Raw genomic sequence first — 27543 nt, forward strand, 5'->3', positions numbered from 1 at the left:
TTTCTTTGGGGTTCCGAGTATCTCTTTTACGATGCATTATTCCTCCTTTACTGCATCCCTCGCTCCCTCACATTGACGAATTAACACACAATTTGCGTCCATTTGAAATACTCTGGATTCCCTGCATTGTCCTTCTAAGTCGGGATTCGTTTCTACGGAAACGACAGGATTATCTTTGGGGTTCCGATTATCTCTTTTCTGATGCATTATTCCTCCTTTACTGCATCCCTCGCTCCCTCACATTGACGAATTAACACACAATTTGCGTCCATTTGAAATACTCTGGATTCCCTGCATTGTCCTTCTAAATCGGGATTCGTTTCTACGGAAACGACAGGATTTTCTTTGGGGTTCCGATTATCTCTTTTCTGATGCATTATTCCTCCTTTACTGTATCCCTCGCTCCCTCACATTGACGAATTAACACACAATTTGCGTCCATATGAAATACTCAGGATTCCCTGCATTGTCCTTCTAAATCGAGATACGTTTCTACGGAAACGATAGGATTTTCTTTGGGGTTCCGAGTATCTCTTTTCCGATGCATTATTCCTCCTTTACTGCAACCCTCACTAACTCACATTGACGAATTAACACACAATTTGCGTCCATATGAAATACTCTGGATTCCCTGCATTGTCCTTCTAAATCGAGATACGTTTCTACGGAAACGATAGGATTTTCTTTGGGGTTCCGAGTATCTCTTTTCCGATGCATTATTCCTCCTTTACTGCAACCCTCGCTAACTCACATTGACGAATTAACACACAATTTGCGTCCATATAAAATACTCTGGATTCCCTGCATTGTCCTTCTAAATCGAGATACGTTTCTACGGAAACGTTAGTATTTTCTTTGGGGTTCCGACGATCTCTTTTTCGATGCGTTATTCCTCCTTTACTGCATCCCTCGCTCCCTCACATTGACGAATTAACACACAATTTGCGTCCATATGAAATACTCTAGATTCCCTGCATTGTCCTTCTAAATCGAGATACCTTTCTACGGAAACGATAGGATTTTCTTTGGGGTTCCGAGTATCTCTTTTCCGATGCATTATTCCTCCTTTACTGCATCCCTCGCTCCCTCACATTGAAGAATTAACACACAATTTGCGTCTATATGAAATACTCCGGATTCCCTGCATTGTCCTTCTAAATCGAGATACGTTTCTACGGAAACGATAGGATTTTCTTTTGGCAGTCGAGTATCTCTTTTCCGATGCATTATTCCTCCTTTACTACATCCCTCGCTCCCTCACATTGACGAATTAACACACAATTTGCGTCCATATGATATACTCTGGATTCCCTGCATTGTCCTTCTAAATCGAGATACGTTTCTACGGAAACGATAGGATTTTCTTTGGGGTTCCGAGTATCTCTTTTCCGATGCATTATTCCTCGTTTACTGCATTCCTCGCTCCCTCACATTGACGAATTTACACACAATTTGCGTCCATATGAAATACTGTGGATTCCCTGCATTGTCCTTCTAAATCGAGTTACGTTTCTACGGAAACGATAGGATTTTCTTTGGGGTTCCGAGTATCTCTTTTCCCATGCATTATTCCTCCTTTACTGCATCTCTCGCTCCCTCACATTGACGAATTAACACAATTTGCGTCCATATGAAATACTCTAGATTCCCTGCATTGTCCTTCTAAATCGAGATACGTTTCTACGGAAACGTTAGGATTTTCTTTGGGGTTCCGAGGATCTCTTTTTCGATGCGTTATTCCTCCTTTACTGCATCCCTCGCTCCCTCACATTGACGAAATAACACACAATTTGCGTCCATATGATATACTCTGGATTCCCTGCATTGTCCTTCTAAATCGAGATACGTTTCTACGGAAACGATAGGATTTTCCTTTGGCAGTCGAGTATCTCTTTTCCCATGCATTATTCCTCCTTTACTGCATCTCTCGCTTTCTGACATTGACGAATTAACACACAATTTGCGTCCATATGAAATACTCTGGATTCCCTGCATTGTCCTTCTAAATCGAGATACGTTTCAACGGAAAAGATAGGATTTTCTTTTGGCAGTCGAGTATCTCTTTTCCGATGCATTATTCCTCCTTTACTGCTTCCCTCGCTCCCTCACATTGACGAATTAACACATAATTTGCGTCCATATGATATACTCTGGATTCCCTGCATTGTCCTTCTAAATCGAGATACGTTTCTACGGAAACGATAGGATTTTCTTTGGTGTTCCGAGTATCTCTTTCCGATGCATTATTCCTCGTTTACTGCATCCCTCGCTCCCTCACATTGACGAATTAACACACAATTTGCGTCCATATGATATACTGTGGATTCCCTGCATTGTCCTTCTAAGTCGAGATACGTTTCTACGGAAACGATAGGATTTTCTTTGGGGTTCCGAGGATCTCTTTTTCGATGCGTTATTCCTCCTTTACTGCATCCCTCGCTCCCTCACATTGACGAATTAACACACAATTTGCGTCCATATGAAATACTCTAGATTCCCTGCATTGTCCTTTCAAATCGAGATACGTTTCTACGGAAACGATAGGATTTTCTTTGGGGTTCCGAGTATCTCTTTTCCGATGCATTATTCCTCCTTTACTGCATCCCTCGCTCCCTCACATTGAAGAATTAACACACAATTTGCGTCCATATGAAATACTCTGGATTCCCTGCATTGTCCTTCTAAATCGAGATACGTTTCTACGGAAACGATAGGATTTTCTTTTGGCAGTCGAGAATCTCTTTTCCGATGCATTATTCCTCCTTTACTGCATCCCTCGCTCCCTCACATTGACGGATTAACACACAATTTGCGTCCATATGATATACTCTGGATTCCCTGCATTGTCCTTCCAAATCGAGATTCGTTTCTACGGAAACGATAGGATTTTCTTTGGGGTTCCGAGTATCTCTTTTCCGATGCATTATTCCTCGTTTACTGCATCCCTCGCTCCCTCACATTGACGAATTAACACACAATTTGCGTCCATACGATATACTGTGGATTCCCTGCATTGTCCTTTTAAATCGAGTTACGTTTCTACGGAAACGTTAGGATTTTCTTTGGGGTTCCGAGGATCTCTTTTTCGATGCGTTATTCCTCCTTTACTGCATCCCTCGCTCCCTCACATTGACGAATTAATACACAATTTGCGTCCATATGAAATACTCTAGATTCCCTGCATTGTCCTTTCAAATCGAGATACGTTTCTATGGAAACGATAGGATTTTCTTTGGGGTTCCGAGTATCTCTTTTCCGATGCATTATTCCTCCTTTACTGCATCCCTCGCTCCCTCACATTGAAGAATTAACACACGATTTGCGTCCATATGAAATACTCTGGATTCCCTGCATTGTCCTTCTAAATCGAGATACGTTTCTACGGAAACGATAGGATTTTCTTTTGGCAGTCGAGAATCTCTTTTCCGATGCATTATTCCTCCTTTACTGCATCCCTCGCTCCCTCACATTGACGGATTAGCACACAATTTGCGTCCATATGATATACTCTGGATTCCCTGCATTGTCCTTCTAAATCGAGATTCGTTTCTACGGAAACGATAGGATTTTCTTTGGGGTTCCGAGTATCTCTTTGCCGATGCATTATTCCTCGTTTACTGCATCCCTCGCTCCCTCACACTGACGAATTAACACACAATTTGCCTCCATATGATATACTGTGGATTCCCTGCATTGTCCTTCTAAATCGAGTTACGTTTCTACGGAAACGTTAGGATTTTCTTTGGGGTTCCGAGGATCTCTTTTTCGATGCGTTATTCCTCCTTTACTGCATCCCTCGCTCCCTCACATTGACGAATTAACACACAATTTGCGTCCATATGAAATACTCTAGATTCCCTGCATTGTCCTTTTAAATCAAGATACGTTTCTACGGAAACGATAGGATTTTCTTTGGGGTTCCGAGTATCTCATTTACGATGCATTATTCCTCCTTTACTGCATCCCTCGCTCCCTCACATTGACGAATTAACACACAATTTGCGTCCATATGAAATACTCTAGATTCCCTGCATTGTCCTTCTAAATCGAGATACCTTTCTACGGAAACGATAGGATTTTCTTTTGGGAGTCGAGTATCTCTTTTCCGATGCATTATTCATCTTCACTGCATCCCTCGCTCCCTCACATTGACGAATTAACACACAATTTGCGTCTATATGAAATACTCTGGATTCCCTGCATTGTCCTTGTAAGTCGAGATACGTTTCTACGGAAGCAATAGGATTTTCTTTGGGGTTCCGAGTATCTCTTTTACGATGCATTATTCCTCCTTTACTGCATCCCTCGCTCCCTCACATTGACGAATTAACACACAATTTGCGTCCATTTGAAATACTCTGGATTCCCTGCATTGTCCTTCTAAGTCGGGATTCGTTTCTACGGAAACGACAGGATTTTCTTTGGGGTTCCGATTATCTCTTTTCTGATGCATTATTCCTCCTTTACTGCATCCCTCGCTCCCTCACATTGACGAATTAACACACAATTTGCGTCCATTTGAAATACTCTGGATTCCCTGCATTGTCCTTCTAAATCGGTATTCGTTTCTACGGAAACGACAGGATTTTCTTTGGGGTTCCGATTATCTCTTTTCTGATGCATTATTCCTCCTTTACTGCATCCCTCGCTCCCTCACATTGACGAATTAACACACAATTTGCGTCCATATGAAATACTCAGGATTCCCTGCATTGTCCTTCTAAATCGAGATACGTTTCTACGGAAACGATAGGATTTTCTTTGGTGTTCCGAGTATCTCTATTCCCATGCATTATTCCTCCTTTACTGCAACCCTCACTAACTCACATTGACGAATTAACACACAATTTGCGTCCATATGAAATACTCTGGATTCCCTGCATTGTCCTTCTAAATCGAGTTACGTTTCTACGGAAACGTTAGGATTTTCTTTGGGGTTCCGAGGATCTCTTTTTCGATGCGTTATTCCTCCTTTACTGCATCCCTCGCTCCCTCACATTGACGAATTAATACACAATTTGCGTCCATATGAAATACTCTAGATTCCCTGCATTGTCCTTTCAAATCGAGATACGTTTCTATGGAAACGATAGGATTTTCTTTGGGGTTCCGAGTATCTCTTTTCCGATGCATTATTCCTCCTTTACTGCATCCCTCGCTCCCTCACATTGAAGAATTAACACACGATTTGCGTCCATATGAAATACTCTGGATTCCCTGCATTGTCCTTCTAAATCGAGATACGTTTCTACGGAAACGATAGGATTTTCTTTTGGCAGTCGAGAATCTCTTTTCCGATGCATTATTCCTCCTTTACTGCATCCCTCGCTCCCTCACATTGACGGATTAGCACACAATTTGCGTCCATATGATATACTCTGGATTCCCTGCATTGTCCTTCTAAATCGAGATTCGTTTCTACGGAAACGATAGGATTTTCTTTGGGGTTCCGAGTATCTCTTTGCCGATGCATTATTCCTCGTTTACTGCATCCCTCGCTCCCTCACACTGACGAATTAACACACAATTTGCCTCCATATGATATACTGTGGATTCCCTGCATTGTCCTTCTAAATCGAGTTACGTTTCTACGGAAACGTTAGGATTTTCTTTGGGGTTCCGAGGATCTCTTTTTCGATGCGTTATTCCTCCTTTACTGCATCCCTCGCTCCCTCACATTGACGAAATAACACACAATTTGCGTCCATATGATATACTCTGGATTCCCTGCATTGTCCTTCTAAATCGAGATACGTTTCTACGGAAACGATAGGATTTTCCTTTGGCAGTCGAGTATCTCTTTTCCCATGCATTATTCCTCCTTTACTGCATCTCTCGCTTTCTGACATTGACGAATTAACACACAATTTGCGTCCATATGAAATACTCTGGATTCCCTGCATTGTCCTTCTAAATCGAGATACGTTTCAACGGAAAAGATAGGATTTTCTTTTGGCAGTCGAGTATCTCTTTTCCGATGCATTATTCCTCCTTTACTGCTTCCCTCGCTCCCTCACATTGACGAATTAACACATAATTTGCGTCCATATGATATACTCTGGATTCCCTGCATTGTCCTTCTAAATCGAGATACGTTTCTACGGAAACGATAGGATTTTCTTTGGTGTTCCGAGTATCTCTTTCCGATGCATTATTCCTCGTTTACTGCATCCCTCGCTCCCTCACATTGACGAATTAACACACAATTTGCGTCCATATGATATACTGTGGATTCCCTGCATTGTCCTTCTAAGTCGAGATACGTTTCTACGGAAACGATAGGATTTTCTTTGGGGTTCCGAGGATCTCTTTTTCGATGCGTTATTCCTCCTTTACTGCATCCCTCGCTCCCTCACATTGACGAATTAACACACAATTTGCGTCCATATGAAATACTCTAGATTCCCTGCATTGTCCTTTCAAATCGAGATACGTTTCTACGGAAACGATAGGATTTTCTTTGGGGTTCCGAGTATCTCTTTTCCGATGCATTATTCCTCCTTTACTGCATCCCTCGCTCCCTCACATTGAAGAATTAACACACAATTTGCGTCCATATGAAATACTCTGGATTCCCTGCATTGTCCTTCTAAATCGAGATACGTTTCTACGGAAACGATAGGATTTTCTTTTGGCAGTCGAGAATCTCTTTTCCGATGCATTATTCCTCCTTTACTGCATCCCTCGCTCCCTCACATTGACGGATTAACACACAATTTGCGTCCATATGATATACTCTGGATTCCCTGCATTGTCCTTCCAAATCGAGATTCGTTTCTACGGAAACGATAGGATTTTCTTTGGGGTTCCGAGTATCTCTTTTCCGATGCATTATTCCTCGTTTACTGCATCCCTCGCTCCCTCACATTGACGAATTAACACACAATTTGCGTCCATACGATATACTGTGGATTCCCTGCATTGTCCTTTTAAATCGAGTTACGTTTCTACGGAAACGTTAGGATTTTCTTTGGGGTTCCGAGGATCTCTTTTTCGATGCGTTATTCCTCCTTTACTGCATCCCTCGCTCCCTCACATTGACGAATTAATACACAATTTGCGTCCATATGAAATACTCTAGATTCCCTGCATTGTCCTTTCAAATCGAGATACGTTTCTATGGAAACGATAGGATTTTCTTTGGGGTTCCGAGTATCTCTTTTCCGATGCATTATTCCTCCTTTACTGCATCCCTCGCTCCCTCACATTGAAGAATTAACACACGATTTGCGTCCATATGAAATACTCTGGATTCCCTGCATTGTCCTTCTAAATCGAGATACGTTTCTACGGAAACGATAGGATTTTCTTTTGGCAGTCGAGAATCTCTTTTCCGATGCATTATTCCTCCTTTACTGCATCCCTCGCTCCCTCACATTGACGGATTAGCACACAATTTGCGTCCATATGATATACTCTGGATTCCCTGCATTGTCCTTCTAAATCGAGATTCGTTTCTACGGAAACGATAGGATTTTCTTTGGGGTTCCGAGTATCTCTTTGCCGATGCATTATTCCTCGTTTACTGCATCCCTCGCTCCCTCACACTGACGAATTAACACACAATTTGCCTCCATATGATATACTGTGGATTCCCTGCATTGTCCTTCTAAATCGAGTTACGTTTCTACGGAAACGTTAGGATTTTCTTTGGGGTTCCGAGGATCTCTTTTTCGATGCGTTATTCCTCCTTTACTGCATCCCTCGCTCCCTCACATTGACGAATTAACACACAATTTGCGTCCATATGAAATACTCTAGATTCCCTGCATTGTCCTTTTAAATCAAGATACGTTTCTACGGAAACGATAGGATTTTCTTTGGGGTTCCGAGTATCTCATTTACGATGCATTATTCCTCCTTTACTGCATCCCTCGCTCCCTCACATTGACGAATTAACACACAATTTGCGTCCATATGAAATACTCTAGATTCCCTGCATTGTCCTTCTAAATCGAGATACCTTTCTACGGAAACGATAGGATTTTCTTTTGGGAGTCGAGTATCTCTTTTCCGATGCATTATTCATCTTCACTGCATCCCTCGCTCCCTCACATTGACGAATTAACACACAATTTGCGTCTATATGAAATACTCTGGATTCCCTGCATTGTCCTTGTAAGTCGAGATACGTTTCTACGGAAGCAATAGGATTTTCTTTGGGGTTCCGAGTATCTCTTTTACGATGCATTATTCCTCCTTTACTGCATCCCTCGCTCCCTCACATTGACGAATTAACACACAATTTGCGTCCATTTGAAATACTCTGGATTCCCTGCATTGTCCTTCTAAGTCGGGATTCGTTTCTACGGAAACGACAGGATTTTCTTTGGGGTTCCGATTATCTCTTTTCTGATGCATTATTCCTCCTTTACTGCATCCCTCGCTCCCTCACATTGACGAATTAACACACAATTTGCGTCCATTTGAAATACTCTGGATTCCCTGCATTGTCCTTCTAAATCGGTATTCGTTTCTACGGAAACGACAGGATTTTCTTTGGGGTTCCGATTATCTCTTTTCTGATGCATTATTCCTCCTTTACTGCATCCCTCGCTCCCTCACATTGACGAATTAACACACAATTTGCGTCCATATGAAATACTCAGGATTCCCTGCATTGTCCTTCTAAATCGAGATACGTTTCTACGGAAACGATAGGATTTTCTTTGGTGTTCCGAGTATCTCTATTCCCATGCATTATTCCTCCTTTACTGCAACCCTCACTAACTCACATTGACGAATTAACACACAATTTGCGTCCATATGAAATACTCTGGATTCCCTGCATTGTCCTTCTAAATCGAGATACGTTTCTACGGAAACGATAGGATTTTCTTTGGGGTTCCGAGTATCTCTTTTCCGATGCATTATTCCTCCTTTACTGCAACCCTCGCTAACTCACATTGACGAATTAACACACAATTTGCGTCCATATGAAATACTCTGGATTCCCTGCATTGTCCTTCTAAATCGAGATACGTTTCTACGGAAACGTTAGTATTTTCTTTGGGGTTCCGACGATCTCTTTTTCGATGCGTTATTCCTCCTTTACTGCATCCCTCGCTCCCTCACATTGACGAATTAACACATAATTTGCGTCCATATGAAATACTCTAGATTCCCTGCATTGTCCTTCTAAATCGAGATACCTTTCTACGGAAACGATAGGATTTTCTTTGGGGTTCCGAGTATCTCTTTTCCGATGCATTATTCCTCCTTTACTGCATCCCTCGCTCCCTCACATTGAAGAATTAACACACAATTTGCGTCTATATGAAATACTCTGGATTCCCTGCATTGTCCTTCTAAATCGAGATACGTTTCTACGGAAACGATAGGATTTTCTTTTGGCAGTCGAGTATCTCTTTTCCGATGCATTATTCCTCCTTTACTGCATCCCTCGCTCCCTCACATTGACGAATTAACACACAATTTGCGTCCATATGATATACTCTGGATTCCCTGCATTGTCCTTCTAAATCGAGATACGTTTCTACGGAAACGATAGGATTTTCTTTGGGGTTCCGAGTATCTCTTTTCCGATGCATTATTCCTCGTTTACTGCATTCCTCGCTCCCTCACATTGACGAATTTACACACAATTTGCGTCCATATGATATACTCTGGATTCCCTGCATTGTCCTTCTAAATCGAGTTACGTTTCTACGGAAACGATAGGATTTTCTTTGGGGTTCCGAGTATCTCTTTTCCGATGCATTATTCCTCCTTTACTGCATCCCTCGCTCCCTCACATTGACGAATTAACACACAATTTGCGTCCATATGATATACTCTGGATTCCCTGCATTGTCCTTCTAAATCGAGATACGTTTCTACGGAAACGATAGGATTTTCTTTTGGCAGTCGAGTATCTCTTTTCCCACGCACTATTCCTCCTTTACTGCATCCCTCGCTCCCTGACATTGACGAATTAACACACAATTTGCGTCCATATGAAATACTCTGGATTCCCTGCATTGTCCTTCTAAATCGAGATACGTTTCTACGGAAAAGATAGGATTTTCTTTTGGCAGTCGAGTATCTCTTTTCCGATGCATTATTCCTCCTTTACTGCTTCCCTCGCTCCCTCACATTGACGAATTAACACACAATTTGCGTCCATATGATATACTCTGGATTCCCTGCATTGTCCTTCTAAATCGAGATACGTTTCTACGGAAACGATAGGATTTTCTTTGGTGTTCCGAGTATCTCTTTCCGATACATTATTCCTCGTTTACTGCATCCCTCGCCCCCTCACATTGACGAATTAACACACAATTTGCGTCCATATGATATACTGTGGATTCCCTGCATTGTCCTTCTAAGTCGAGATACGTTTCTACGGAAACGATAGGATTTTCTTTGGGGTTCCGAGGATCTCTTTTTCGATGCGTTATTCCTCCTTAACTGCATCCCTCGCTCCCTCACATTGACGAATTAACACACAATTTGCTTCCATATGAAATACTCTAGATTCCCTGCATTGTCCTTTCAAATCGAGATACGTTTCTACGGAAACGATAGGATTTTCTTTGGTGTTCCGAGTATCTCTTTCCGATACATTATTCCTCGTTTACTGCATCCCTCGCCCCCTCACATTGACGAATTAACACACAATTTGCGTCCATATGAAATACTCTAGATTCCCTGCATTGTCCTTCTAAATCGAGATACGTTTCTACGGAAACGTTAGGATTTTCTTTGGGGTTCCGAGGATCTCTTGTTCGATGCGTTATTCCTCCTTTACTGCATCCCTCGCTCCCTCACATTGACGAATTAACACACAATTTGCGTCCATATGAAATACTCTGGATTCCCTGCATTGTCCTTCTAAATCGAGATACGTTTCTACGGAAACGGTAGGATTTTCCTTGGGGTTCCGAGTATCTCTTTTCCGATGCATTATTCCTCCTTTACTGCATCCCTCGCCCCCTCACATTGACGAATTAAAACACAATTTGCGTCCATATGAAATACTCTGGATTTCCTGCATTGTCCTTGTAAATCGAGATACGTTTCTACGGAAACGATAGGATTTTCTTTGGGGTTCCGAGTATCTCTTTTACGATGCATTATTCCTCCTTTACTGCATCCCTCGCTCCCTCACATTGACGAATTAACACACAATTTGCGTCCATATGAAATACTCTGGATTCCCTGCATTGTCCTTTTAAATCGGGATTCGTTTTTACGGAAACGACAGGATTTTCTTTGGGGTTCCGAGTATCTCTTTTCCGATGCATTATTCCTCCTTTACTGCATCCCTCGCTCCCTCACATTGACGAATTAACACACAATTTGCGTCCATATGAAATACTCTGGATTCCCTGCATTGTCCTTGAAAATCGAGATACGTTTCTACGGAAACGATAGGATTTTCTTTGGGGTTCCGAGTATCTCTTTTCCGATGCATTATTCCTCCTTTACTGCATCCTTCGCTCCCTCACATTGACGAATTAACACACAATTTGCGTCCATATGAAATACTCACGATTCCCTGCATTGTCCTTCTAAATCGAGATACGTTTCTACGGAAACGATAGGATTTTCTTTGGGGTTCCGAGTATCTCTTTTCCGATGCGTTATTGCTCTTTTACTGCATCCCTCGCTCCCTCACATTGACGAATTAACACACAATTTGCGTCCATATGAAATACTCTGTATTCCCTGCATTGTCCTTCTAAATCGAGATACGTTTCTACGGAAACGATAACATTTTCTTTGGGGTTGCGAGTATCTCTTTTCCGATGCATTATTCTTCCTTTACTGCATCCCATGCTCCTTCACATTGAGGAATTAACACACAATTTGCGTCCATATGAAATACTCTGGATTCCCTGCATTGTCCTTCTAAATCGAGATACGTTTCTACGGAAACGATAGGATTTTCTTTTGGCAGTCGAGTATCTCTTTTCCGATGCATTATTCCTCCTTTACTGCATCCCTCGCTCCCTCACATTGACGAATTAACACACAATTTGCGTCCGTATGAAATACTCTGGATTCCCTGCATTGTCCTTCTAAATCGAGATACGTTTCTACGGAAACGATAGGATTTTCTTTGGGGTTCCGAGTATCTCTTTTCCGATGCATTATTCCTCCTTTTCTGCATCCCTCGCTCCCTCACATTGACGAATTAACACACAATTTGCGTCCATATGAAATACTCTAGATTCCCTGCATTGTCCCTCTAAATCGAGATACGTTTCTACGGAAACGTTAGGATTTTCTTTGGGGTTCCGAGGATCTTTTTTCCGATGCATTATTCCTCCTTTACTGCATCCCTCGCTCCCTCACATTGAAGAATTAACACACAATTTGCGTCCATATGAAATACTCTGGATTCCCTGCATTGTCCTTCTAAATCGAGATACGTTTCTACGGAAACGATAGGATTTTCTTTTGGCAGTCGAGTATCTTTTTTCCGATGCATTATTCCTCCTTTACTGCATATCTCGCTCCCTCACATTGACGAATTAACACACAATTTGCGTCCATATGATATACTCTGGATTCCCTGCATTGTCCTTCTAAATCGAGATACGTTTCTACGGAAACGATAGGATTTTCTTTGGGGTTCCGAGTATCTCTTTTCCGATGCATTATTCCTCGTTTACTGCATTCCTCGCTCCCTCACATTGACGAATTTACACACAATTTGCGTCCATATGAAATACTGTGGATTCCCTGCATTGTCCTTCTAAATCGAGTTACGTTTCTACGGAAACGTTAGGATATTCTTTGGGGTTCCGAGGATCTCTTTCTCGATGCGTTATTCCTCCTTTACTGCATCCCTCGCTCCCTCACATTGACGAATTAACACACAATTTGCGTCCATATGAAATACTCTAGATTCCCTGCATTGTCCTTCTAAATCGAGATACGTTTCTATGGAAACGATAGGATTTTCTTTGGGATTCCGAGTATCTCTTTTCCGATGCATTATTCCTCCTTTACTGCATCCCTCGCTCCCTAACATTGACGATTTAACACACAATTTGCGTCCATATGAAATACTCTGGATTCCCTGCATTGTCCTTCTAAATCGAGATACGTTTCTACGGAAACGATAACATTTTCTTTGGGGTTCCGAGTATCTCTTTTCCGATGCATTATTCCTCCTTTACTGCATCCCTCGCTCCCTCACATTGACGAATTAACACACAATTTGCGTCCATATGAAATACTCTGGATTCCCTGCATTGTCCTTGTAAATCGAGATACGTTTCTACGGAAACGATAGGATTTTCTTTGGGGTTCCGAGTATCTCTTTTACGATGCATTATTCCTCCTTTACTGCATCCCTCGCTCCCTCACATTGACGAATTAACACACAATTTGCGTCCATATGAAATACTCTGGATTCTCTCCATTGTCCTTCTAAATCGGGATTCGTTTTTACGGAAACGACAGGATTTTCTTTGGGGTTCCGAGTATGTCTTTTCCGATGCATTATTCCTCCTTTACTGCATCCCTCGCTCCCTCACATTGACGAATTAACACACAATTTGCGTCCATTTGAAATACTCTGGATTCCCTGCATTGTCCTTGAAAATCGAGATACGTTTCTACGGAAACGATAGGATTTTCTTTGCGGTTCCGAGTATCTCTTTTCCGATGCATTATTCTTCCTTTACTGCATCCCATGCTCCCTCACATTGAAGAATTAACACACAATTTGCGTCTATATGAAATCCTCTGGATTCCCTGCATTGTCCTTCTAAATCGAGATACGTTTCTACGGAAACGATAGGATTTTCTTTGGGGTTCCGAGTATCTCTTTTCCGATGCATTATTCCTCCTTTACTGCATCCCTCGCTCCCTCACATTGACGAATTAACACACAATTTGCGTCCATATGAAATACTCTAGATTCCCTGCATTGTCCTTCTAAATCGAGATATGTTTCTACGGAAACGTTAGGATTTACTTTGGGGTTCCGAGGATCTCTTGTTCGATGCGTTATTCCTCCTTTACTGCATCCCTCGCTCCCTCACATTGACGAATTAACACACAATTTGCGTCCATATGATATACTCTGGATTCCCTGCATTGTCCTTCTAAATCGAGATACGTTTCTACGGAAACGATAGGATTTTCTTTTGGCAGTCGAGTATCTCTTTTCCGATGCATTATTCCTCCTTTACTGCATCCCTCGCTCCCTCACATTGACGAATTAACACACAATTTGCGTCCGTATGAAATACTCTGGATTCCCTGCATTGTCCTTCTAAAACGAGATACGTTTCTACGGAAACGATAGGATTTTCTTTGGGGTTCCGAGTATCTCTTTTACGATGCATTATACCTCCTTTACTGCATCCCTCGCTCCCTCACATTGACGAATTAACACACAATTTGCGTCCATATGAAATACTCTGGATTCCCTGCATTGTCCTTCTAAATCGAGATACGTTTCTACGGAAACGGTAGGATTTTCCTTGGGGTTCCGAGTATCTCTTTTCCGATGCATTATTCCTCCTTTACTGCATCCCTCGCTCCCTCACATTGACGAATTAAAACACAATTTGCGTCCATATGAAATACTCTGGATTCCCTGCATTGTCCTTGTAAATCGAGATACGTTTCTACGGAAACAATAGGATTTTCTTTGGGGTTCCGAGTATCTCTTTTACGATGCATTATTCCTCCTTTACTGCATCCCTCGCTCCCTCACATTGACGAATTAACACACAATTTGCGTCCATATGAAATACTCTGGATTCCCTGCATTGTCCTATTAAATCGGGATCCGTTTTTACGGAAACGACAGGATTTTCTTTGGGGTTCCGAGTATCTCTTTTCCGATGCATTATTCCTCCTTTACTGCATCCCTCGCTCCCTCACATTGACGAATTAACACACAATTTGCGTCCATATGAAATACTCTAGATTCCCTGCATTGTCCTTCTAAATCGAGATACGTTTCTACGGAAACGTTAGGATTTTCTTTGGGGTTCCGAGGATCTCTTGTTCGATGCGTTATTCCTCCTTTACTGCATCCCTCGCTCCCTCACATTGACGAATTAACACACAAATTGCGTCCATATGATATACTCTGGATTCCCTGCATTGTCCTTCTAAATCGAGATACGTTTCTACGGAAACGATAGGATTTTCTTTTGGCAGTCGATTATCTCTTTTCCGATGCATTATTCCTCCTTTACTGCATCCCTCGCTCCCTCACATTGACGAATTAACACACAATTTGCGTCCGTATGAAATACTCTGGATTCCCTGCATTGTCCTTCTAAAACGAGATACGTTTCTACGGAAACGATAGGATTTTCTTTGGGGTTCCGAGTATCTCTTTTACGATGCATTATTCCTCCTTTACTGCATCCCTCGTTCCCTCACATTGACGAATTAACACACAATTTGCGTCCATATGAAATACTCTGGATTCCCTGCATTGTCCTTCTAAATCGAGATACGTTTCTACGGAAACGGTAGGATTTTCCTTGGGGTTCCGAGTATCTCTTTTCCGATGCATTATTCCTCCTTTACTGCATCCCTCGCTCCCTCACATTGACGAATTAACACACAATTTGCGTCCATATGATATACTCTGGATTCCCTGCATTGTCCTTCTAAATCGAGATACGTTTCTACGGAAACGATAGGATTTTCTTTTGGCAGTCGAGTATCTCTTTTCCGATGCATTATTCCTCCTTTACTGCATCCCTCGCTCCCTCACATTGACGAATTAACACACAATTTGCGTCCGTATGAAATACTCTGGATTCCCTGCATTGTCCTTCTAAAACGAGATACGTTTCTACGGAAACGATAGGATTTTCTTTGGGGTTCCGAGTATCTCTTTTACGATGCATTATACCTCCTTTACTGCATCCCTCGCTCCCTCACATTGACGAATTAACACACAATTTGCGTCCATATGAAATACTCTGGATTCCCTGCATTGTCCTTCTAAATCGAGATACGTTTCTACGGAAACGGTAGGATTTTCCTTGGGGTTCCGAGTATCTCTTTTCCGATGCATTATTCCTCCTTTACTGCATCCCTCGCTCCCTCACATTGACGAATTAAAACACAATTTGCGTCCATATGAAATACTCTGGATTCCCTGCATTGTCCTTGTAAATCGAGATACGTTTCTACGGAAACAATAGGATTTTCTTTGGGGTTCCGAGTATCTCTTTTACGATGCATTATTCCTCCTTTACTGCATCCCTCGCTCCCTCACATTGACGAATTAACACACAATTTGCGTCCATATGAAATACTCTGGATTCCCTGCATTGTCCTATTAAATCGGGATCCGTTTTTACGGAAACGACAGGATTTTCTTTGGGGTTCCGAGTATCTCTTTTCCGATGCATTATTCCTCCTTTACTGCATCCCTCGCTCCCTCACATTGACGAATTAACACACAATTTGCGTCCATATGAAATACTCTAGATTCCCTGCATTGTCCTTCTAAATCGAGATACGTTTCTACGGAAACGTTAGGATTTTCTTTGGGGTTCCGAGGATCTCTTGTTCGATGCGTTATTCCTCCTTTACTGCATCCCTCGCTCCCTCACATTGACGAATTAACACACAAATTGCGTCCATATGATATACTCTGGATTCCCTGCATTGTCCTTCTAAATCGAGATACGTTTCTACGGAAACGATAGGATTTTCTTTTGGCAGTCGATTATCTCTTTTCCGATGCATTATTCCTCCTTTACTGCATCCCTCGCTCCCTCACATTGACGAATTAACACACAATTTGCGTCCGTATGAAATACTCTGGATTCCCTGCATTGTCCTTCTAAAACGAGATACGTTTCTACGGAAACGATAGGATTTTCTTTGGGGTTCCGAGTATCTCTTTTACGATGCATTATTCCTCCTTTACTGCATCCCTCGTTCCCTCACATTGACGAATTAACACACAATTTGCGTCCATATGAAATACTCTGGATTCCCTGCATTGTCCTTCTAAATCGAGATACGTTTCTACGGAAACGGTAGGATTTTCCTTGGGGTTCCGAGTATCTCTTTTCCGATGCATTATTCCTCCTTTACTGCATCCCTCGCTCCCTCACATTGACGAATTAAAACACAATTTGCGTCCATATGAAATACTCTGGATTCCCTGCATTGTCCTTGTAAATCGAGATACATTTCTACGGAAACAATAGGATTTTCTTTGCTGTTCCGAGTATCTCTTTTACGATGCATTATTCCTCCTTTACTGCATCCCTTGCTCCCTCACATTGACGAATTAACACACAATTTGCGTCCATATGAAATACTCTGGATTCCCTGCATTGTCCTTTTAAATCGGGATTCGTTTTTACGGAAACGACAGGATTTTCTTTGGGGTTCCGAGTATCTCTTTTCCGATGCATTATTCCTCGTTTACTGCATCCCTCGCTCCCTCACATTGACGAATTAACACACAATTAGCGTCCATATGAAATACTCTGGATTCCCTGCATTGTCCTTCTAAATCGAGATACGTTTCTACGGAAACGATTGGATTTTCTTTGGGGTTCCGAGTATCTCTTTTCCGATGCATTATTCCTCCTTTACTGCATCCCTCGCTCCCTCACATTGACGAATTAACACACAATTTGCGTCCATATGAAATACTCACGATTCCCTGCATTGTCCTTCTAAATCGAGATACGTTACTACGGAAACGATAGGATTTTCTTTGGGGTTCCGAGTATCTCTTTTCCGATGCGTTATTGCTCTTTTACTGCATCCCTCGTTCCCTCACATTGACGAATTAACCCACAATTTGCGTCCATATGAAATACTCTGTATTCCCTGCATTGTCCTTCTATATCGAGATACGTTTCTACGGAAACGATAACATTTTCTTTGGGGTTCCGAGTATCTCTTTTCCGATGCATTATTCTTCCTTTACTGCATCCCATGCTCCTTCACATTGACGAATTAACACACAATTTGCGTCCATATGAAATACTCTGGATTCCCTGCATTGTCCTTCTAAATCGAGATACGTTTCTACGGAAACGATAGGATTTTCTTTTGGCAGTCGAGTATCTTTTTTCCGATGCATTATTCCTCCTTTACTGCATCCCTCGCTCCCTCACATTGACGAATTAACACACAATTTGCGTCCGTATGAAATACTCTGGATTCCCTGCATTGTCCTTCTAAATCGAGATACGTTTCTACGGAAACGATAGGATTTTCTTTGGGGTTCCGAGTATCTCTTTTCCGATGCATTATTCCTCCTTTTCTGCATCCCTCGCTCCCTCACATTGACGAATTAACACACAATTTCCGTCCATATGAAATACTATAGATTCCCTGCATTGTCCCTCTAAATCGAGATACGTTTCTACGGAAACGTTAGGATTTTCTTTGGGGTTCCGAGGATCTTTTTTCCGATGCATTATTCCTCCTTTACTGCATCCCTCGCTCCCTCACATTGAAGAATTAACACACAATTTGCGTCTATATGAAATACTCTGGATTCCCTGCATTGTCCTTCTAAATCGAGATACGTTTCTACGGAAACGATAGGATTTTCTTTTGGCAGTCGAGTATCTTTTTTCCGATACATTATTCCTCCTTTACTGCATCCCTCCCTCCCTCACATTGACGAATTAACACACAATTTGCGTCCATATGAAATACTCTAGATTCCCTGCATTGTCCTTCTAAATCGAGATACGGTTCTACGGAAACGATAGGATTTTCTTTGGGATTCTGAGTATCTCTTTTCCGATGCATTATTCCTCCTTTACTGCATCCCTCGCTCCCTAACATTGACGATTGAACACACAATTTGCGTCCATATGAAATACTCTGGATTCCCTGCATTGTCCTTCTAAATCGAGATACGTTTCTACGGAAACGATAACATTTTCTTTGGGGTTCCGAGTATCTCTTTTCCGATGCATTATTCCTCCTTTACTGCATCCCTCGCTCCCTCACATTGACGAATCAACACACAATTTGCGTCCATATGAAATACTCTGGATTCCCTGCATTGTCCTTGTAAATCGAGATACGTTTCTACGGAAACGATAGGATTTTCTTTGGGGTTCCGAGTATCTCTTTTACGATGCATTATTCCTCCTTTACTGCATCCCTCGCTCCCTCACATTGACGAATTAACACACAATTTGCGTTATATGAAATACTCTGGATTCCCTCCATTGTCCTTCTAAATCGGGATTCGTTTTTACGGAAACGACAGGATTTTCTTTGGGGTTCCGAGTATGTCTTTTCCGATGCATTATTCCTCCTTTACTGCATCCCTCGCTCCCTCACATTGACGAATTAACATACAATTTGCGTCCATATGAAATACTCTGGATTCCCTGCATTGTCCTTGAAAATCGAGATACGTTTCTACGGAAACGATAGGATTTTCTTTGCGGTTCCGAGTATCTCTTTTCCGATGCATTATTCCTCCTTTACTGCATCCCTCGCTCCCTCACATTGACGAATTAACACACAATTTGCGTCCATATGAAATACTCACGATTCTCTGCATTGTCCTTCTAAATCGAGATACGTTTCTACGGAAACGATAGGATTTTCTTTGGGGTTCCGAGTATCTCTTTTCCGATGCGTTATTGCTATTTTTACTGCATCCCTCGCTCCCTCACATTGACGAATTAATACACAATTTGCGTCCATATGAAATACTCTGTATTCCCTGCATTGTCCTTCTAAATCGAGATACGTTTCTACGGAAACGATAACATTTTCTTTGGGGTTCCGAGTATCTCTTTTCCGATGCATTACTCTTCCTTTACTGCATCCCATGCTCCTTCACATTGACGAATTAACACACAATTTGCGTCCATATGAAATACACTGGATTCCCTGCATTGTCCGTCTAAATCGAGATACGTTTCTACGGAAACGATAGGATTTTCTTTTGGCAGTCGAGTATCTCTTTTCCGATGCAATATTCCTCCTTTACTGCATCCCTCGCTCCCTCACATTGACGAATTAACACACAATTTGCGTCCATATGATATACTCTGGATTCCCTGCATTGTCCTTCTAAATCGAGATACGCTTCTACGGAAACGATAGGATTTTCTTTGGGGTTCCGAGTATCTCTTTTCCGATGCATTATTCCTCCATTACTGCATCCCTCGCTCCCTCACATTGCCGAATTAACATACAATTTGCGTCCATATAAAATACTCTGGGTTCCCTGCATTATCTTTCTAAAACGAGATACGTTTCTACGGAAACGATAGGATTTTCTTTTAGGAGTCAAGTATCTCTTTTCCGATGCATTATTCCTCCTTTACTGCATCCCTCGCTCCCTCACATTGACGAATTAACACACATTTTGCGTCCATATGAAATACTCTGGATTCCCTGCAATGTCCTTCTAAATCGAGATACGTTTCTACGGAAACGATAACATTTTCTTTGGGGTTCCGAGTATCTCTTTTCCGATGCATTACTCTTCCTTTACTGCATCCCATGCTCCTTCACATTGACGAATTAACACACAATTTGCGTCCATATGAAATACACTGGATTCCCTGCATTGTCCGTCTAAATCGAGATACGTTTCTACGGAAACGATAGGATTTTCTTTTGGCAGTCGAGTATCTCTTTTCCGATGCATTATTCCTCCTTTACTGCATCCCTCGCTCCCTCACATTGACGAATTAACACACAATTTGCGTCCATATGATATACTCTGGATTCCCTGCATTGTCCTTCTAAATCGAGATACGCTTCTACGGAAACGATAGGATTTTCTTTGGGGTTCCGAGTATCTCTTTTCCGATGCATTATTCCTCCATTACTGCATCCCTCGCTCCCTCACATTGCCGAATTAACATACAATTTGCGTCCATATAAAATACTCTGGGTTCCCTGCATTATCTTTCTAAAACGAGATACGTTTCTACGGAAACGATAGGATTTTCTTTTAGGAGTCAAGTATCTCTTTTCCGATGCATTATTCCTCCTTTACTGCATCCCTCGCTCCCTCACATTGACGAATTAACACACATTTTGCGTCCATATGAAATACTCTGGATTCCCTGCAATGTCCTTCTAAATCGAGATACGTTTCTACGGAAACGATAGGATTTTCTTTGGGGTTCCGAGGATCTCTTTTCCGATGCATTATTCCTCGTTTACTGCATTCCTCGCTCCCTCACATTGACGAATTAACACACAATTTGCGTCCATATGATATACTCTGGATTCCCTGCATTGTCCTTCTAAATCGGGATACGTTTCTACAGAAACGTTAGGATTTTCTTTGGGGTTCCGAGGATCTCTTTTTCGATGCGTTATTCCTCCTTTACTGCATCCCTCGCTCCCTCACATTGACGAATTAACACACAATTTGCGTCCATATGAAATACTCTAGATTCCCTGCATTGTCCTTCTAAATCGAGATACGTTTCTACGGAAACGGTAGGATTTTCCTTGGGGTTCCGAGGATCTCTTTTCCGATGCGTTATTCCTCCTTTACTGCATCCCTCGCTCCCTCACATTGGCGAATTAACACACAATTTGCGTCCATATGAAATACTCTAGATTCCCTGCATTGTCCTTCTAAATCGAGATACGTTTCTACGGAAACGGTAGGATTTTCCTTGGGGTTCCGAGTATCTCTTTTCCGATGCGTTATTGCTCCTTTACTGCATCCCTCGCTCCCTCACATTGACGAATTAACACACAATTTGCGTCTATATGAAATACTCTGGATTCCCTGCATTGTCCTTCTAAATCGAGATACGTTTCTACGGAAACGATAGGATTTTCTTTTGGCAATCGAGTATCTCTTTTCCGATGCATTATTCCTCCTTTACTGCATCCCTCGCTCCCTCACACTGACGAATTAACACACAATTTGCGTCCATATGATATACTCTGGATTCCCTGCATTGTCCTTCTAAATCGAGATACGTTTCTACGAAAACGATAGGATTTTCTTTGGGGTTCCGAGTATCTCTTTTCCGATGCATTATTCCTCCTTTACTGCATCCCTCGCTCCCTCACATTGACGAATTAACACACAATTTGCGTCTATATGAAATAGTCTGGATTCCCTGCATTGTCCTTCTAAATCGTGATACGTTTCTACGGAAACGTTAGGATTTTCTTTGGGGTTCCGAGGATCTCTTTTTCGATGCGTTATTCCTCCTTTGCTGCATCCCTCGCTCCTTCACATTGACGAATTAACACACAATTTGCGTCCATATGAAATACTCTAGATTCCCTGCATTGTCCTTCTAAATCGAGATACGTTTCTACGGAAACGATAGGATTTTCTTTGGGGTTCCGAGTATCTCTTTTCCGATGCATTATTCCTCCTTTACTGCATCCCTCGCTCCCTTACATTGACGAATTAACACACAATATGCGTCTATATGAAATACTCTGGATTCCCTGCATTGTCCTTCTAAATCGAGATACGTTTCTACGGAAACGATAGGATTTTCTTTTGGCAGTCGAGTATCTCTTTTCCGATGCATTATTCCTCCTTTACTGCATCCCTCGCTCCCTCACATTGACGAATTAATTCACAATTTGCGTCCGTATGAAATACTCTGGATTCCCTGCATTGTCCTTCTAAATCGAGATACGTTTCTACGGAAACGGTAGGATTTTCTTTGGGGTTCCGAGGATCTCTTTTTCGATGCGTTATTCCTCCTTTACTGCATCCCTCGCTCCCTCACATTGACGAATTAACACACAGTTTCCGTCCATATGAAATACTCTGGATACCCTGCATTGTCCTTGAAAGTCGAGATACGTTTCTACGGAAACGATAGGATTTGCTTTGGAGATCCGAGTATCTCTTTTACGATGCATTATTCCTCCTTTACTGCATCCCTCGCTCCCTCACATTGAAGAATTAACACACAATTTGCGTCTATATGAAATACTCTGGATTCCCTGCATTGTCCTTCTAAATCGAGATACGTTTCTACGGAAACGTTAGGATTTTCTTTGGGGTTCCGAGGATCTCTTTTTCGATGCGTTATTCCTCCTTTACTGCATCCCTCGCTCCCTCACATTGACGAATTAACACACAATTTGCGTCCATATGAAATACTCTGGATACCCTGCATTGTCCTTGAAAATCGAGATACGCTTCTACGGAAACGATAGGATTTGCTTTGGGGTTCCGAGTATCTCTTTTACGATGCATTATTCCTCCTTTACTGCATCCCTCGCTCCCTCACATTGACGAATTAACACACAATTTTCGTCCATATGATATACTCTGGATTCCCTGCTTTGTCCTTCTAAATCGAGATACGTTTCTACGGAAACTATAGGATTTCCATTTGGCAGTCGAGTATCTCTTTTCCGATGCATTATTCCTCCTTTACTGCATCCCTCGCTCCCTAACATTGACGATTTAACACACAATTTGCGTCCATATGAAATACTCTGGATTCCCTGCATTGTCCTTCTAAATCGAGATACGTTTCTACGGAAACGATAACATTTTCTTTGGGGTTCCGAGTATCTCTTTTCCGATGCATTATTCCTCCTTTACTGCATCCCTCGCTCCCTCACATTGACGAATTAACACACAATTTGCGTCCATATGAAATACTCTGGATTCCCTGCATTGTCCTTGTAAATCGAGATACGTTTCTACGGAAACGATAGGATTTTCTTTGGGGTTCCGAGTATCTCTTTTACGATGCATTATTCCTCCTTTACTGCATCCCTCGCTCCCTCACATTGACGAATTAACACACAATTTGCGTCCATATGAAATACTCTGGATTCCCTCCATTGTCCTTCTAAATCGGGATTCGTTTTTACGGAAACGACAGGATTTTCTTTGGGGTTCCGAGTATGTCTTTTCCGATGCATTATTCCTCCTTTACTGCATCCCTCGCTCCCTCACATTGACGAATTAACACACAATTTGCGTCCATATGAAATACTCTGGATTCCCTGCATTGTCCTTGAAAATCGAGATACGTTTCTACGGAAACGATAGGATTTTCTTTGCGGTTCCGAGTATCTCTTTTCCGATGCATTATTCCTCCTTTACTGCATCCCTCGCTCCCTCACATTGACGAATTAACACACAATTTGCGTCCATATGAAATACTCATGATTCTCTGCATTGTCCTTCTAAATCGAGATACGTTTCTACGGAAACGATAGGATTTTCTTTGGGGTTCCGAGTATCTCTTTTCCGATGCGTTATTGCTATTTTTACTGCATCCCTCGCTCCCTCACATTGACGAATTAATACACAATTTGCGTCCATATGAAATACTCTGTATTCCCTGCATTGTCCTTCTAAATCGAGATACGTTTTCTACGGAAACGATAACATTTTCTTTGGGGTTCCGAGTATCTCTTTTCCGATGCATTACTCTTCCTTTACTGCATCCCATGCTCCTTCACATTGACGAATTAACACACAATTTGCGTCCATATGAATTACACTGGATTCCCTGCATTGTCCGTCTAAATCGAGATACGTTTCTACGGAAACGATAGGATTTTCTTTTGGCAGTCGAGTATCTCTTTTCCGATGCATTATTCCTCCTTTACTGCATCCCTCGCTCCCTCACATTGACGAATTAACACACAATTTGCGTCCATATGATATACTCTGGATTCCCTGCATTGTCCTTCTAAATCGAGATACGTTTCTACGGAAACGATAGGATTTTCTTTGGGGTTCCGAGTATCTCTTTTCCGATGCATTATTCCTCCTTTACTGCATCCCTCGCTCCCTTACATTGACGAATTAACACACAATATGCGTCTATATGAAATACTCTGGATTCCCTGCATTGTCCTTCTAAATCGAGATACGTTTCTACGGAAACGATAGGATTTTCTTTTGGCAGTCGAGTATCTCTTTTCCGATGCATTATTCCTCCTTTACTGCATCCCTCGCTCCCTCACATTGACGAATTAATTCACAATTTGCGTCCGTATGAAATACTCTGGATTCCCTGCATTGTCCTTCTAAATCGAGATACGTTTCTACGGAAACGGTAGGATTTTCTTTGGGGTTCCGAGGATCTCTTTTTCGATGCGTTATTCCTCCTTTACTGCATCCCTCGCTCCCTCACATTGACGAATTAACACACAATTTGCGTCCATATGAAATACTCTGGATACCCTGCATTGTCCTTGAAAGTCGAGATACGTTTCTACGGAAACGATAGGATTTGCTTTGGGGATCCGAGTATCTCTTTTACGATGCATTATTCCTCCTTTACTGCACCCCTCGCTCCCTCACATTGAAGAATTAACACACAATTTGCGTCTATATGAAATACTCTGGATTCCCTGCATTGTCCTTCTAAATCGAGATACGTTTCTACGGAAACGTTAGGATTTTCTTTGGGGTTCCGAGGATCTCTTTTTCGATGCGTTATTCCTCCTTTACTGCATCCCTCGCTCCCTCACATTGACGAATTAACACACAATTTGCGTCCATATGAAATACTCTGGATACCCTGCATTGTCCTTGAAAATCGAGATACGTTTCTACGGAAACGATAGGATTTGCTTTGGGGTTCCGAGTATCTCTTTTACGATGCATTATTCCTCCTTTACTGCATCCCTCGCTCCCTCACATTGACGAATTAACACACAATTTTCGTCCATATGATATACTCTGGATTCCCTGCATTGTCCTTCTAAATCGAGATACGTTTCTACGGATACTATAGGATTTCCATTTGGCAGTCGAGTATCTCTTTTCCGATGCATTATTCCTCCTTTACTGCATCCCTCGCTCCCTAACATTGACGATTTAACACACAATTTGCGTCCATATGAAATACTCTGGATTCCCTGCATTGTCCTTCTAAATCGAGATACGTTTCTACGGAAACGATAACATTTTCTTTGGGGTTCCGAGTATCTCTTTTCCGATGCATTATTCCTCCTTTACTGCATCCCTCGCTCCCTCACATTGACGAATTAACACACAATTTGCGTCCATATGAAATACCCTGGATTCCCTGCATTGTCCTTGTAAATCGAGATACGTTTCTACGGAAACGATAGGATTTTCTTTGGGGTTCCGAGTATCTCTTTTACGATGCATTATTCCTCCTTTACTGCATCCCTCGCTCCCTCACATTGACGAATTAACACACAATTTGCGTCCATATGAAATACTCTGGATTCCCTCCATTGTCCTTCTAAATCGGGATTCGTTTTTACGGAAACGACAGGATTTTCTTTGGGGTTCCGAGTATGTCTTTTCCGATGCATTATTCCTCCTTTACTGCATCCCTCGCTCCCTCACATTGACGAATTAACACACAATTTGCGTCCATATGAAATACTCTGGATTCCCTGCATTGTCCTTGAAAATCGAGATACGTTTCTACGGAAACGATAGGATTTTCTTTGCGGTTCCGAGTATCTCTTTTCCGATGCATTATTCCTCCTTTACTGCATCCCTCGCTCCATCACATTGACGAATTAACACACAATTTGCGTCCATATGAAATACTCACGATTCTCTGCATTGTCCTTCTAAATCGAGATACGTTTCTACGGAAACGATAGGATTTTCTTTGGGGTTCCAAGTATCTCTTTTCCGATGCGTTATTGCTATTTTTACTGCATCCCTCGCTCCCTCACATTGACGAATTAATACACAATTTGCGTCCATATGAAATACTCTGTATTCCCTGCATTGTCCTTCTAAATCGAGATACGTTTCTACGGAAACGATAACATTTTCTTTCGGGTTCCGAGTATCTCTTTTCCGATGCATTACTCTTCCTTTACTGCATCCCATGCTCCTTCACATTGACGAATTAACACACAATTTGCGTCCATATGAAATACACTGGATTCCCTGCATTGTCCGTCTAAATCGAGATAAGTTTCTACGGAAACGATAGGATTTTCTTTTGGCAGTCGAGTATCTCTTTTCCGATGCATTATTCCTCCTTTACTGCATCCCTCGCTCCCTCACATTGCCGAATTAACATACAATTTGCGTCCATATAAAATACTCTGGGTTCCCTGCATTATCTTTCTAAAACGAGATACGTTTCTACGGAAACGATAGGATTTTCTTTTAGGAGTCAAGTATCTCTTTTCCGATGCATTATTCCTCCTTTACTGCATCCCTCGCTCCCTCACATTGACGAATTAACACACATTTTGCGTCCATATGAAATACTCTGGATTCCCTGCAATGTCCTTCTAAATCGAGATACGTTTCTACGGAAACGATAGGATTTTCTTTGGGGTTCCGAGGATCTCTTTTCCGATGCATTATTCCTCGTTTACTGCATTCCTCGCTCCCTCACATTGACGAATTAACACACAATTTGCGTCCATATGATATACTCTGGATTCCCTGCATTGTCCTTCTAAATCGGGATACGTTTCTACGGAAACGTTAAGATTTTCTTTGGGGTTCCGAGGATCTCTTTTTCGATGCGTTATTCCTCCTTTACTGCATCCCTCGCTCCCTCACATTGACGAATTAACACACAATTTGCGTCCATATGAAATACTCTAGATTCCCTGCATTGTCCTTCTAAATCGAGATACGTTTCTACGGAAACGGTAGGATTTTCCTTG

The sequence above is a fragment of the Schistocerca nitens genome, chromosome 2 (genome assembly GCF_023898315.1).
Source record: "Schistocerca nitens isolate TAMUIC-IGC-003100 chromosome 2, iqSchNite1.1, whole genome shotgun sequence".
Lineage (NCBI taxonomy): Eukaryota > Metazoa > Arthropoda > Insecta > Orthoptera > Acrididae > Schistocerca > Schistocerca nitens.